Raw genomic sequence first — 14,822 nt, 5'->3', positions numbered from 1 at the left:
ACTTTCTCCTCTGTTTAAAAGGCTGCTGACATCATTTAATGACTCAGCAGAAACTGGCTTTGCATTCGGGTCATATGATTTCTTGGTAGCGTTTACACACATGGCATATTTAATGTTTTAGAAACAGGCTGCAATCCTATTCAATGCTCAAAAAACCCCTGCTGGTTAACTCCCGACTTAACACTATCTCAGGTTGGCAAAGCCAGGGAATGGGAAGCTTAAGCTGATGCTTTATCTCATGTGCCCCGTGATCAGTCATGCGGTTGTGCAATGTCACAAATTGTGCTGGCTTACAACTTACCCTCACATAATGAGAAGACAGGATATCCTGGAGAAGATGCTGATGCTAGGGAAAGTGGGAGGCAAAAGGAAGAGGGGCCGACCAAGGGCAAGATGGATGGATGATATTCTGGAGGTGACGGACTTGACCTTGGGGGAGCTGGGGGTGGCTACGGCCGACAGGAAGCTCTGGTGTGGGCTGGTCCATGAAGTCACAAAGAGTTGGAAGCGACTGAATGAATAAACAACAACACAACTTACCCTCCATGCACCCATACTTTTCCTGGTCTTTCGGTCCCAAATCCAGGTTGGGTGGATGGAGTGCCCAGGACCAGCAAAGATGCTTCACGTTGTCCTGGTCCTGTATTGCCTTATGAAGCATCTGAGCCTTACTGTATTGCTAGAGGACTTGAGTTTTTCGTTCTTGCAGGTGTGTGTGTTTAGAGTGCATAACTCAGATTTTGTAGTTTTGGAGGTGATTCTGTGAAAAATTATGCTCCTGAGTTGCGTCCTGGACCCCAAGTGGCGGGTGGTATCTGTTAAACCAGGCTTTCCCAACTCGGCGCCCTCCACACAGGTTGGACTACAACTCCCATTGCCCCCACCAGCTGGCTGGGGATGATGGGAGTTGTATTCCAACACATATGGAAGGCTCTGTGTTTAGGAAGGTTGGGTTAAACCCTCACTGGTTCCAGCCCCGCTCAGTTATTGGTAATGTATCAGGTTGTTGGTTATTGTTTACATTAACAAAGTATCAAAAGTGTATAGCAAACAACATTAGATTTTAAAATCACCTCACATCGTTATACAGCCAGACCAAATAGCTAACAGCGTAAGTCTCAAAATGGTCTACTCAAAAGTAAGTCCAACTAAGCTCAATGGGGCTTCCTCCCAGGTGAGTGAGTATAGGGTTGTAGTCTAATTCAATCTAATCCTTAATCATATAAGCAGAGACACACCGAAACAGAAGAAACGTTTCCAAGTTAGCCTTTGATTATTGTCATCTCAAATTGCCCATTTGTCTCAATATACTAATCTTCTGATATGATGTCATCTCACAAGATATTGAGCCATCTGTTCAACCCCCTGTTTCTTGCCCAATACTGGAAGAACAGTGGTCATCTGCATATTTGGCCGGGTCACAGTTATCCCTACTTGGGCAACATCCCATTTGGATTCCTGTAATGCGTTGGACATGGGGCTGCCTTTCAAGTCTGTATGGAAAATGCAATTGGGTCAAAATATAGCAGCTAGATTACTCACTGGGTCTGGATGAAGGGAACATATTAGCCCAGTTTTCAGACAGCTACACTGGACTCTGGTCTATTTTGGGGTACAATTTCAAAGCGCTGGAGTTGATCTATTGTTGCACTCATCCCACCACTAATCTCTCAGCTGTGAGAAGTTCCAGTGGTCCGGTGTTTGTCTAGGTTTGGCTTCCTTTGGAAGTTGGTCACTGGAGCCTCATGGGCATTTTGTAATATTTGTATTTATTTCAGTGGAGGCCCGTAGCGCCCATGTCGGCGGGACAGTGAATCCGCTCTGGGTTTCAGTCAGAACTCTAAAGGAGCTATGCAGAACACCTTGGAGAGCTCCTTTAGAGTTCTGACTGAAACCCTGAGAGGATTCACCACCCCATTGGCATCGGAGCCACCAGCCACCACTGGTTTATTTACAAATGCAGAGGTTGAGCATAGCTAGAGGCATGGCTTAAGCACAGCAATGGAGAGCCAAAGTTCTCTGCTCCCGTATCAGATCTCTAGGAAGCCAATCAGCATCCCCAAACACTGTTAGCCTACAGCTGACAGGCCCCCCCCACTGGAATACCCCCCCCCCCCGAGCTTCCCCAAAATAGCCCTTGGGCTGAAAGCCAGGGGCACAGCTAGGTAATTTAGACCCTGAACTTAATGATTTTATGGGAGCCTTGTTAGACATCCACCTGTATTATTTTTGTTGTGCAGCACACAACGAACATTTCTTCTTCCTGATACGTTAGAACAAGAACAACAAAACAGTTTGCCAACCTGATTTAAAAATATATATAATACTCTGAGCATGTGCAGGTTTGCCTTTTCAACTCAAATCATAGCACCATCATGACTGCAGGAATGGAAAAGGAGTTTGCTTCTGCTGCCTCCGTGACTTGCCACTCTCTGCTTGGTCATTCATGGTATGCCTGGACTTTGGCTCCAGGGCACCACTGTTGAAAGCAGTTCAACAACACTGTTGTTAACTATTAACTTTGGGCATGATCTTACTGGGACGCCCATCAGCCTCCAAACTTGGAGGCTGACAGGCATCCTATGCTGAGTGGGAGGAGCGCGGAGGTGATCTTCGCCTCCGTGCTCCTTACGCTCTGCATTTTTGCTAGACGGGCTTTTTTGCCCATCTAGCTGGGGCTCTGCAGAGTGGGAGGGAGGGAGGCTGGAGGATTCTTCATAAGAACTGCCCCCTTTCCCTCCTCTCTGAGGTCACTTTTGCGACCTTGGAGAGGCAGCTGGCGTGGTTCTCTCCATGCTGACTGCGAGGGGAAGGGGAGCTCGGACTCCTGGGGTCCAAGATCAGAGCATTGTCTCCAACCTCGGATCCAGGAATCTGAACTATCCTATGCCCCCCCCCCGCTATCTAGGGGCAATAAGATTGCTCCCTTAATTGTTTTTATATTTCTGTAGAGGAAGCTGCTCTGAAAACGTGTGCTTGATGAGTGGGGTATGCCTAAATAAAATAAATATTTTCAGTGCTTCTCAATCTTCTCTCCCTAGACCACAAACGGTGAGTCAATTTTGCAGGGTTGTCTGCAGTTCTGTTCCAGGGCTCTTAACAAGGGGTTTTTCTTATTCGAAAGGAAGAGATGGAGGTGAGAGGTTGGTGGTTGGGATGTCGTTAAGAGGACCACACACAAGTAATTTGCTGTGTCTGAATAAAGCGGAGGGAGAAAGCCAAAATGGATATGTATTAAATCAGCATTTCCCAAAGTGGTTTGGACTACACCTCTCATAATCCTTGACCATTTGTCATTATGGCCAGGGCTTATGGGAGTTGTAGTCTAAAACATCTGGAGGGTACCACATTGGGGAAGACTGTATTAAATACATTTTCAAAAACAAAATAGAATGTCTTCCCCATTTTCAGTTCCTGTTAACTTCTCCTCCTATTATCTCACCCTCAACGACTCTTTGTTGAAGGGGGAAATGTGAGGAAGAAACTAAAAGCAGAAAACGAAAAGAAAGGAAGTGGAGGCAAATGTGACATGGTTTTCCTTTTTTTTCCTCCCCTAGAGATTTGGGGCCACAATCCAACCCAAGATTAAGTGCATTAAAACCCATTGAAATCAATGGCCTTAAATGTCCTTTACTCTGGGTTGGATTTGGGGTTGCCAGCTAACCACTGGCCTGGCCTGCTTCTGTATGGGTCTTTGGGATTCGGTGGAAACATGTGACCCCTTTGTCTAAGCGATTAAATAACAGAAGGAGAAATGGGCAGGCTTTAGTGCAGGGGTAGGTGACTTGTAGCCCTTCAGATGTTGTTGGAGTATAACTCCCATCTTCCCTCACCATTGGCTATGCTGGCTAGGGCAGGTGGGAGTTGCAGTCCGACAACATCTGGGGGGCCACAGATTGCCCACCCCTGTTTTTTTGTGAATGGAAAGTAGTTGGCCACAAAGTAACCAGAGTATGGGTTGTCATAGAATCATGGATTCTTATGTGCGAACCCTGCACTATGGTTTAACTATGGGCTGTTAACCATGAACAACCCAGAGTTCACAATCCAACAACAAACCATGGGTTCTCTTCCTGGGTTATTCATGGTTAACAACCCATAGTTAAATCATAGTGCAGGATTTGCACATAACAACAAGCCATGATTCAATGACAAAGCATAGTTAACCCATACTCTGGGTTGTCGTTACGTGCAAACCAGTCCAATGAATCACTTGGTTGTATGCCAGCCTTCCCCAACCGGATGCCCTCCAGATGTGTTCAACTACAGCTCCCATATTTCCTAGACATCTAGGGATGATTGGAGTTACAGTCCAACACATCTAGAGACTTGGAGAATTGTATATAATTCTCAGTAGAAGAGACATTTGCTTAAGTTCTCTGGCAGGATCTTTCCAGTAGATGTTAATGAACACTCTAACTAAAGCTAGATATGCACTGAAAATCTTCACCTGCTTATTTCTGCAGATCAAAAGCCTCCATAAAAGGGAAAGGAGGAGGGCAGGCCTTCCTTTCTGGCCAGTTGGCACCTCTTCTAGGCACACAAGCAAAATCTTAACCTGTTCTCTGTTCGACAGACCGATCCAAGGAATCTGTGAGTAGAGTGCAATTGCCTGGTTCATCAAACGTGAGAAACTTGAGGCTCTTTGAAAATAAAATATGAGTAGATGCCTTCAATGTCCAGTGAAGCGAGAAGCATGTTGACTATAGCCTTTGTCACTCAAGAATCCAGCTAGAAGAGAAAGCATACCATAGCATAACTCGGCGTAGGAATTCATGTTCATGAGCCAACATGATATTCAATAGGTATTGGGTTACCCTGCTATTGCTCACTTCTAATTTTTCGGTGACCGTTATTGGTGTGTGAGTTGAAGCTGAGTTATGAAACCACAGCTCTGATTGCTACATTTCTGTGACATCACAGCGGCTTGTCCAATGGCTAGGGAAGGCTCATAGATAACTTCCAGGCTGTTAATCCAGCATCCTGTGGCCAGCCAGCTGCTGGTAGGAAGCCCACAAGTAGAACATAAACCCAACAGAACCCTTCTGCTTATGTTCTTCAGCAACTGGTGTTTAGAGGAGTACTCCCTCCGATACTATAGGTAATATATAACCATGATGTCTACCAGCCATCAATAGCCTTATCCATTAATTTACATAATCCCTTTTTAAACCATCTAAGTCGGTGACCATCACCACATCTTGTGGTAGCTTAACTATGCGCTGTGAGAAGAAGTCCTTCCTTTGATCCCTCCTGAATCTCCCACCACTCAGCTTCAGTGGATGACCCTGGGTCACTGCTAGATTTTCTCCCCTGATCAAAGATAATTGATAATTGGCAGGATGAGTCGATACACTGAAAAATAAATCTTGATGTGCAATAGCTTTTGCCTCCAAAGCCTTCTTTCTCTTCCTCTGCTGTTTTGTTGACTTGTTCCTTAAAATTGCACCATCACTGTGAACAGCTAAGAATGTGTCTTCCTATGCCGTGCCTGTGGTTAAAATTAAAAACTGTACTTGTGACACCTCCTCTTGGTCTCAGAGCTGAGCTGGCAATCATGAGTTGTGACACAAACATACAAATGCAAGTAAAGCAACAAAACTGCACAGTAACCACAGCTGGATACAAAAATACATGATGATGATGATAATATGATGATGTTAATACAGGCTTTCCACCTTAAACTAAGTGCTTGGACGGTGAACACATACCATTTTTATCCTGCCCTTTCTCCAATGAGGTGATGTCCATATACCTGAGAGAGAGAGAGAGAGAGAGAGAAAGAAAGAAAGAAAGAAAGAAAGAGGTAGTGGGCACTGGTGCAGGGACAAGTGAGCTTCATGGCCAGATGGACATTTGAACCTGGGTATCCTTGGTCTAAATCCAACACTGTAGCCACGATACCATAAGATATAAAAAATATTAGAACAAAATCTTTTTATAGAGAGACAGAGAATGACAGAGAGCAATAATCAAGAAAGGTACTAGCGATTTAGTATGAAAGCATCAAACCAAGAGCACAGAAAACGTCCTTATGGGCTTGCTCCAAGTTGAGGAAGTAGACAGAAGATTCTGGAGTAATACCAGGGTTGGACAAATTAATATATGATACAGGATAATTGGCAATTTTAAGCATTTGGTTGCACTAGCTTCTTTTGACAAAAGAGCATGCAAACGTTTGAGCTACACAGAACTCCACATCAGCCAGAACAGAGAAACAGCTATCACTCATCAAAAAAACTGAGTCAACTTGTCAATACCTGTAGGAACTTCAGATACTTGACTTTTCCTTCAAAAACACTGTAATGTGATTTGGGGTTGGTCTAGAACTCTGGATGAGTCCCTGAAAATCCTTTTGAACTGTGACTCTTGATTTGAGGACTTCTTTTGAATGGGTTTCCCATCCATGTAGGTTGACAGAGCCATACTGGATCACAGCCTTGGACTTGCTGATAGTTCTGGCAAAGTGCCCAGGACCTTTCTTTTGTTTATTATTTATTTACGGCAAGGGTGTTGAACATCAGGTCCGGGGCCAAATCTGGCCCTACTGGGGTCCCAGTCCAGTCCTCTGGGCTTCCCCAGGGGGCCACACTCCCTTTCTGTCACCACTCCTTTTCTCCAACCACCAGCTTTTGCGTGTCTCCCCGCCCCCAACCTTTGCCATTCTAAAAGATTGAAATGCCTCTCCTGAGTTCCTGGTAGTAAGAACGTCAAGTTAAAATATGCTAATATATTGTCTTTGGGGCATTTTGGCCCTGCCCCATTTTGCCTTCAGCCCATCCATCACTGGAATGCAGCCCCATCCTGAGAGTTTCTCCAAAATGGAATTTCGTCCCGCGTGGTGAATGAGATTCATCATGCCTGATTGACAGCATTTATACCTTGCCCTGTAGCCCAGAAGGCTCCTAGACTGACTTACAAAGATAAACAGCGTGACTATCCTTGCCCTCAAGCGTACATCTAAATTGTAACGCATATGGGATACGAGGGAGAAGGAGATATATAATTAAAATAGTAAAAATAGCCTGTGGGAAGAGAAGTTGGTGGTGACAGTTTGTTTCTTCTTCCTCGCCTGCCTACGGGGCAGTTTGCTGGCACAGCCTCTGTGAATATGCTACTGCAGTGGTTTGTGTATAAGCAGGAAACCAAAGGACAAACATGCTGCATTTGGAGCGGGAGCGGAAAAAACGCACAGAGAGCCAAGCTGCTCTCTGCAAGATCTTATGGGGCTGGTTGTTCCCGCAGAAACCTAATGTGGGAGCACTTCCACAAAACGTAGTGATGGACAAGTTCAAGGCTTTAAAGCATCACTTTGGATGGCTTTAAAAGGAGATTGGACAAGTTCATGGAGGAGAAGTCTATGCATGGCTACTAGTCCTGATGGCTATTGCTGCCTTCAGTATCAGAGGCAGTGAGCAGTTGCTGGGGAACATGGGCAGGAGGGTGCTGTTGCACTCGTGTCCTGCTTGTGGGTTTCCTGGTTGACAGCTGGTTGGCCACTGTGTGAACAGAATGCTGGGCTAGATGGACCCTTGGTCTGATCCAGCAGGGCTCTTCTTACGTCCTTATGTTCTTAACCATTAATCCTATCTCAAATTCCCCCAGAGCAACTGCACACCAAAGATGCGTCAGTTTTAACCAACTCCACCTAAAAACTCCCATTGGGACTAGGGGCTTTTTCACATGGAGCTTTTATCCTGCTATTAAGATTGCTCGGTCAAGGAAGTTTGTGGGTCCTTTAGATGACATCGTGAACCTCCAGGGCATCTCCTGCACTAAATGACCTGTATTCGGTTTTTAAATAGATTGGAGATAATGAGCTATCAGATAGCCTGGTTTGTGTTCCGCTTGAATTCCCTTCTTGAAAAGGGGGAAAGCGGCAAGAAGAGGAGCGAGATCAATTAAACATATGGAAGACTCAGATAAGGGGGAGAAGGAGGGGGGAAAGGGAGGGAGGGAAAGGAAGTACATGTAAAGGGAGTCCCTTGTGTTCCTGCGTTTAAAATAGAAGCAGAAAGCCCCATTTTAAATGCAGGATTTTAGGCTGGTGTAGAGATGCTCTAGATGGACCCTTGGTCTGATCCAGCATGGCTCTTCTTGTGTCCTTATGTACCATCTGCTGGGATATTAATGCTGTGAGCCTTCACTTATGCTCAACTAGTATATAGATGTAAATAAACCACATGTCACAAACAACTCCATAACCCTCCAGGGACCTGATTCCTGGGAAACCGAACCCTAGATAAAATGCTTGCAGCCCTGGAGAACTGGAGTGTGAGTTTGTAATCATTAGGGAAGTACGAATCCCCTTACCTTGTGTCCGCGGGGGGGGGGGTCCAAAGGGGGGGGGGAGGTGATCCGTTCCTTCCCCCCAGAATCCTCGCTGGCCAGCTCCGCTCCGCAAGCGATATGGCCGCCACTGCCGTGTCGTATCGCTGCTGAGCAGAAACAGGAAGTGATCCGGATGCAAATGGCATCCGCTACGCTGTTTGCGTCCCTGTTTTTTCACGCGATAGGCTATGTAAATATCTATGTAAATACAGATGCGTAGCCTATCGTGAGGAAAAACAGGGACGCAAATGGCATAGCGGATGCCATTTGTGTCTGGATCACTTCCTGTTTCTGCTCAGCAGCGATACGGATGGCAATGGTGGCCGTATCGCTTGCTGAATGGAGCCGCCAGCAAGGAGGAGTCAGCTCTGCGATGGTCTGGCGGGAGGTGGAGGTGAGTGGGATCGTTCCGCCATGGACTCTGGAGGCCAAATTCCCTGGAATTCGGCCTCACTGGAGTCTGTGGCGAAATTCTCGGACATCCCTAGTAATCATATCAAATTTCAAAGTTCCAGTGTGACCAAGAAAGCAAGGTATGGCCACTCAGAAGGAGAGGGTTGGGCTATGGAGAAAAGACAGACCTAGTTCTCAAGCCCTGCCCTGTTCCTTCTCCACTAAGCCAGCGGTAGGGAAGGTGTGGCCATCCAGATGTTGCCGAATGAAAACTCCCATCAGCCGTAGTCAGCATAGCCAATGATGAAGGATGATGGGAGTTGCAGTCTGAAAACATATGGGGTGGGGGGCACACATTCCCAGTCCTTCCACAGAGCTCTCATGTTGGCCTAGATAACAGGATACAGAATGCAGAGTGTGCACTGCACTTCTCCAAGTAATGCGGCATCCAGGAGCAGCGCGACAGGGTTTAATTTGCTTTGGTTGACAGAGCGCACTGGAGACACAAAGGACCATGAGGTGTGTCTAATATCTGTTTGCTCATACATATACAAGCGGAAGGAGAGAGACTTCGAGCATCTCTACACCAGCCTAAAATCCCACATTTAAAGGGGGGCTTTCTGCTTCCATTTTAAATGCAGGATCACAAGGGACTCCCTTTACACGCGCTTCCTTTCCCCCTCCTCTTTCCCCCTCCTCCTCCCTGTCATCTGAGTCTTCCATATGTTTCATTGATCTTGCTCTTCTTCTTGTGGCTTTTCCATTTGATACTTCATTATCTCCGATCTGTTTAAAAATGGAATAAAGGTCATTTCGTGCAGGAGATGCCCTCGAGGTTCACGACATCATCTAAAGGACCCGCAAACTTCCGTGAGTAACCAATCTCAATAGCAGGATAAAAGCTCCGTGTGAAGGAGCCCTTCAAGTAGGGATGTGCGAATCAGCAAAATCTGAGCTCGCAGAAGTTCTCTGAATTCCATCTCAAAGCTCGTTCCGACTCGAGTCTGTATTAGTTTGTGTGCTTTGTTTTTTCCTTTTCGCCCGAAAATCTGTGTGTATTTTTGTGTGTGTTTTCCCAAAGGTATGCATCAACTGTGTGCATTTTTAAAATGTACATATTCTTCTCCCGTTGAATCAAGCTTATCTGTGCACATATTTCAAAAGTACGCATTTTTCACGCATGTTTTCAAATGTACACACGCTGTTGAATGCATTTTTTTTTGGCGGGGTGCCTGCGAATCACATTGCAAGTTAGGCAATGTATGTATGGACTTCACCTGCAGATTGTGTCTGAGTCTGTGTTCGGTCCAGAAGGTAAGAACTGGGTAAAATCCTGATCAAAAACAACCTGAAACGAATTTCTCATACATCCCTACTCCCAAGCAAGCAGCAAGGAGAAGCCTATTAATGGCTACTAGTCCAGATGGCTGTATGCAACCTCCAGTATCAGAGGCAGGATGCCATTTGTACACCAGTTGCTGGGGAACATGGGCGGGAGGGTGCTGTTGCACTCGTGTCCTGCTTGTGGGTTCCTGGTCGACAGCTGGCTGGCCACTGTGTGAACAGAATGTCGGACTAGAGGGACCTTGATCTAATCCAGATTGGCTCTTCTTATGTCCTCATGTTCTTAACTGCTAATCTGATCTCAAATTCCCAGAGAGCAACCGCACGCCAGAGCTGTTTCAGTTTTAACCACCTCCACCTAAAAACTTCCAGCTCTCTGACTGCCTGTCTCTAGAGTCTAAATCCACTGCTTCAGCTGTCCCTCTCTCTCTCTGATGGGAGTGACAGGCTGGAGAGATATCCCAGGCCATTAAAGCCCTTTTGTTAAATCTGGTGCGCTCATCAGGTGAGTCCACAGCGGTGCTCCCATTCACATAAAATCAAGACAGTTAAAAACAGGCTAGGTGGTACGAAGCTCTCTTCAGTCCTGCTTCAGTTGTTCTCTGGTGGCCAGGTGTCCTACTTTACAGAGGACAGGCCTCTATTTGAAGGTGTCCTCTATTTGATGGACTGTCCGGTACAAATCTGGTTTAAAGTCAAAGAACCATAAGGAGGGAAAGCAGCAGAAATTGTGAAGATAACAATCCATAGTTGGCACCTGGATAGCAGATTGAGCTGCCACACAGGTCGCCTAGTCAGTCTTCTCTACTATGGTGATGTCTTGTATTTCTCTTAAATAACAGTAATTATTTCTAAATTTCCACCTCTACATATACATTTCTCATACATTTTTCTAATGTTACACAAGTTGGTGTCATCTTTTGTCTTCATTTTTGGCGATGTTTTTCCTCTTTTTTTGGCAATTCGTAAGTGGCCACACTAGTTGTTGTGACACTGCCGGCATAGCAGACGGCACCACCCAACAGGGAAGAAGCAACGACTCCTCCCTAAAAAAGTAATAAGGGCTGCAACAGGACCCCTATTGCCACTGCAAGATGAACAGTGGCCTTGTAGTGTAGGAAAAACACAGTGTGATGTGGGCAAAATTGTAACAGAAGTATTTGAAATTCTTTTCCACTCAGAAATGATAGCTGAGTGGCACATCCAACATTTGACAAAATCAAAGCAAGGGAAAACCCTCAAATCTGCATTTCCATATATAGTGGCTGTGTGCTAATTTGCAGCTAACTGTAATTTCTTGTTAAACTTTTATTTTTCTATTTTGTAATGTCCCAGTACCTAGTAAATAATTGTAAAGGTCTAAGGAATAACCACTGCAGGCTCAGGAAAAATGATATTGAATTTATTGGACATAATAGAATCATAGAATCACAGAATGGTAGGGTTGGAAGGGGCTTTAAGACAATTGAGTCCAACCCTCTGCTCAAGTCGTAGAATCATAGAATAGTAGGGTTGGAAGGGGCCTATAAGACCATCAAGTCCAACCCCCTGCTCAGTGCAGGAATCCAAGTCAGAACATCCCTGACAGTTGGCTGTCCAGCCTTGTCTTGAATGCCTCCAGTGTGGGAGATCCCACCACCTCCCTAGGTCATGGGTTCCATTGCCGTATTGCTCTAACAATCAGGAAGTTTTTCCTGAAGAAGCCAGAATCTGGCTTCCTGTAATTGAGCCCATTATTCCATGTCCTGCATTCTGGAATGATCGAGAACAGAGCCTGGCCTTCTTCTCTGTGACAACCTTTCAAGTATTTGAAGAGCGCTATCCTATCTCCCCTCACTCTTCTCTTCTCAAGGCTAACATGCCCAGTTCTTTCAGCCTCTCTTCATAAGACTTTGTGTCCAGTCCCCTGATCATCTTTGTTGCCCTCCTCTGAACCCTCTCCAGTTTGTCTGCATCCTTCTTAAAGTGCGGTGCCCAGAACTGGACACAGTACTCCAGATGAGGCCAAATCAGTAGTAGCTGAGTAGAGGGGAACTAGTACTTCCTGGGATTTGGAAGCTATGCGTCTATTAATGCAGCCCCAAATAGCATTTACCTTTTTTGCAGCCACATCACCTTGTTGGCTCATCCTCAGCTTTTGATCTACAACAAAGCCAAGATCCTTCTCGCTTGTAGTGTTGTTGAGCCAAGTATCTCTCATCTTGTAACTGTGCATTTGGTTTTATTCCCCTAGGTGCAGAACTTGGCATTTATCCCTATGAAATGTCATTCTGTTGTTTTCTGCCCAGCGCTCCAGTCTATCAAGATCACTTTGAATTTTGTTTCTGTCTTCCAAGGTATTAGCTATCCCACCCAATTTTGTGTCATCTGCAAATTTGATCAGCATTCCCTGCACCTCCTCCTCCAAGTCATTAATAAAAATGTTGAAGAGCCCTGGGCCCAGGACTGAGTGCTGTAGTACCCCGCTCGTTACCTCTCCCCAGTTTGAGAAGATCCCATTGATAAGCACTCTGATGAATGTCTTATAACTAATAATAAACTAAGGGCACAATCCTATGGGGATAGGCAGCTGCTTCCAACCTTGGAGGTGACCGCCTATCCAATGCAGGGCAGGAGAAGCATGGAGGGGATCGTCTCCCGCACTTCTGCTCTGCATTCGCTGGTAGACAGCTGATTTTGGCTGTCTAGTCGTGGGGAGTCAGAGCGGGGGCAGCGGCGGCCGGACGACACATAGGATGTGTCATACTGGTGTTTCCACCCTCCCTGCCCCAGCCCACCCACGGGAATGCCCCTTTTACGTCGCTCTGCACTGTTCTTCCGAGTGCGGAGTGTGGGGCCATTCCGCACTGTCTACGAGGTGGTGCGGTAGGGGGGAAGGTCGGTTCCTGGAAACCAGCATATCCTATGGCCATCTAGCCGCTGACTAGCGGCCATAGGATTGCTTCCTAATGCAAGTAAATTAAATAATGAAACTTCTCCCAGGCAAAGCAATTCCAATGAACCTATTCATCCCAATCACTGTCTTCATACTTCACTGTCATGTCATTGTCACATTCACTAACTTGACAGTTACCATATGGGGTTGAACAAGGCAAGTCGTTTGGTTTGCATCCATAATGCAACATTGAACATCCTGTTACTCAGTTACACCTGATCTTTTTCAGAAATGATTCAAAAGCTGGAGCCATATCAGACAAGTTTTGACCAGTACACCTGATCTTTCAGATATTAACCCCAACCTCCAGCATTGACCGAGTGATGTATTGACATCCACTGTAAGATTTTGAAGTATATGCAACAGCTGTGATATGTCGTGATTGCTGTTGTTGGAAGCAAGTTATGTCCAGGCATAACAAAGGGGTTTGGACAAACAATCTCAGTCATGTGCTAGTCACAATTTGTGTTACAAACCATAGAATGTATCCTCTCCATTAAGGGACCATGCATTATGGTCCACAATTGTCTACAGCCAGAAAAACAGGCATACTTTCTGATGTATGCATGAAATCAGTACCTATGATAGTGGCAGTATTGAATTCAGGTTTTTTTACTTTATTGTATGATGAACAAAACACAAATGAATGGAGAGTATTGATAAGAATCATTTTTATTTTGCTAAAAGATCATTTTTAGCTTGTCTGCTGTAACTAAGAGCAAGGGTCAGACGCACCCTAGCAACGGGCCTTAAGAAAGGAGGGACCTAAGAAAAGAAACTTGGAATGCTTCCATAATGCGTTTCCTAGAACATATTCGCTCACTTTGCCAACTCTTGCTTTCTAACTTTGCTAACTGTTGAGTCTGTAAAAACTTTGCAGTAAAGCAGTCCTAATTTAAAATAATCGTATGATTAAGACGCTGCTGTGAATAACGGATATTAGGTGCCATATATGGGGATTGGTCCTCGGGCCGGTTTTTTCTCAGGTATATGAGTGTGCTGTTCTGGAAGGAGGGTTGTTGTTTCCCCTTTGTTGGCGGCCAACCTCCATGCATGAATAAAGGATTTGCGTTAACTCAACCTTGACCTCCAGCCTCATTCCTTATTGAGCAGAGAACCCGACAGTATCAATCAGAGATCTCGATCTAAACTTATGGTGCAACTGTACCACTAGACCGAGCTGTAGAGGAGCTAATAGCTTGTGGCTACAGAGCTTGCATGGCGCTTTGTCCAAACAAACCATCGTTTTTGGACACCTCCTTCCCCACAAAGAGCTTCATACGCAAACACTTCAGCTAGTTTGGGAGATACTAATATGCTTGTTCCTCAGTGAGATCATTTAGACTGAGGTACGCGTCTTTAAAATGTGACAACTGAGCTTTGATATCACTTCTAATGAGTTTGGCTGCAGTTACAGCTACATGTCTGTATCTTCTGTAGGTTGATATCACATTTTTGGGACGTTGCATAGTACTCTTTCTGGATATGATCGGATGTTTCTTTCAGTGCCACCACATCAGCCTTACCACTTTCACCAGATATATGTAATGATATTGTCCCAGTAGTGTTCTATAACCCTGTGTTTGATGATGTGTCTTTCATCGTATGCTTGTGAGTCATCGCCTTCAAGGAATGAACCCTTCAGTAATATGACTTCTGCAACACCCTATTGTTCTTTATCTTTTGCTTCTACGGAACTACACGTCCTCAGAAATGCTTCATGCTGCTGTTAATTACTTGAGCAACCCACAATCAATGTTTTGGCCAGATGTTCATTACTTGCATACTACTGTGGGATGTTTCTCCCATTGCAGAAATT

At 45.3% G+C, this 14,822-nt stretch overlaps 1 long non-coding RNA gene across 2 annotated transcripts; it reads left to right on the top strand.

Moving 5' to 3' along the window:
• The first annotated feature begins 148 nt into the window (after window positions 1-148).
• Window positions 149-14,261, top strand: LOC146360331 (uncharacterized). Of its 2 annotated transcripts, none has more exons than XR_014787006.1 (3): window positions 149-3,136; window positions 4,467-4,593; window positions 12,302-14,261. It is a non-coding gene; the product is annotated as an uncharacterized LOC146360331 (long non-coding RNA). The 2 variants fall into 2 exon arrangements; XR_014787005.1 differs by having other exon boundaries at window positions 149-4,593; window positions 12,302-12,404; window positions 13,233-14,261.
• Window positions 14,262-14,822: the final 561 nt, after the last annotated feature.

Source organism: Heloderma suspectum, chromosome 1, assembly GCF_057233095.1.
Source record: "Heloderma suspectum isolate Gila_16-S chromosome 1, 16-S_ref, whole genome shotgun sequence".
Taxonomy (NCBI): domain Eukaryota; kingdom Metazoa; phylum Chordata; class Lepidosauria; order Squamata; family Helodermatidae; genus Heloderma; species Heloderma suspectum.
This window is presented reverse-complemented; position numbering and strand designations above follow the sequence as displayed.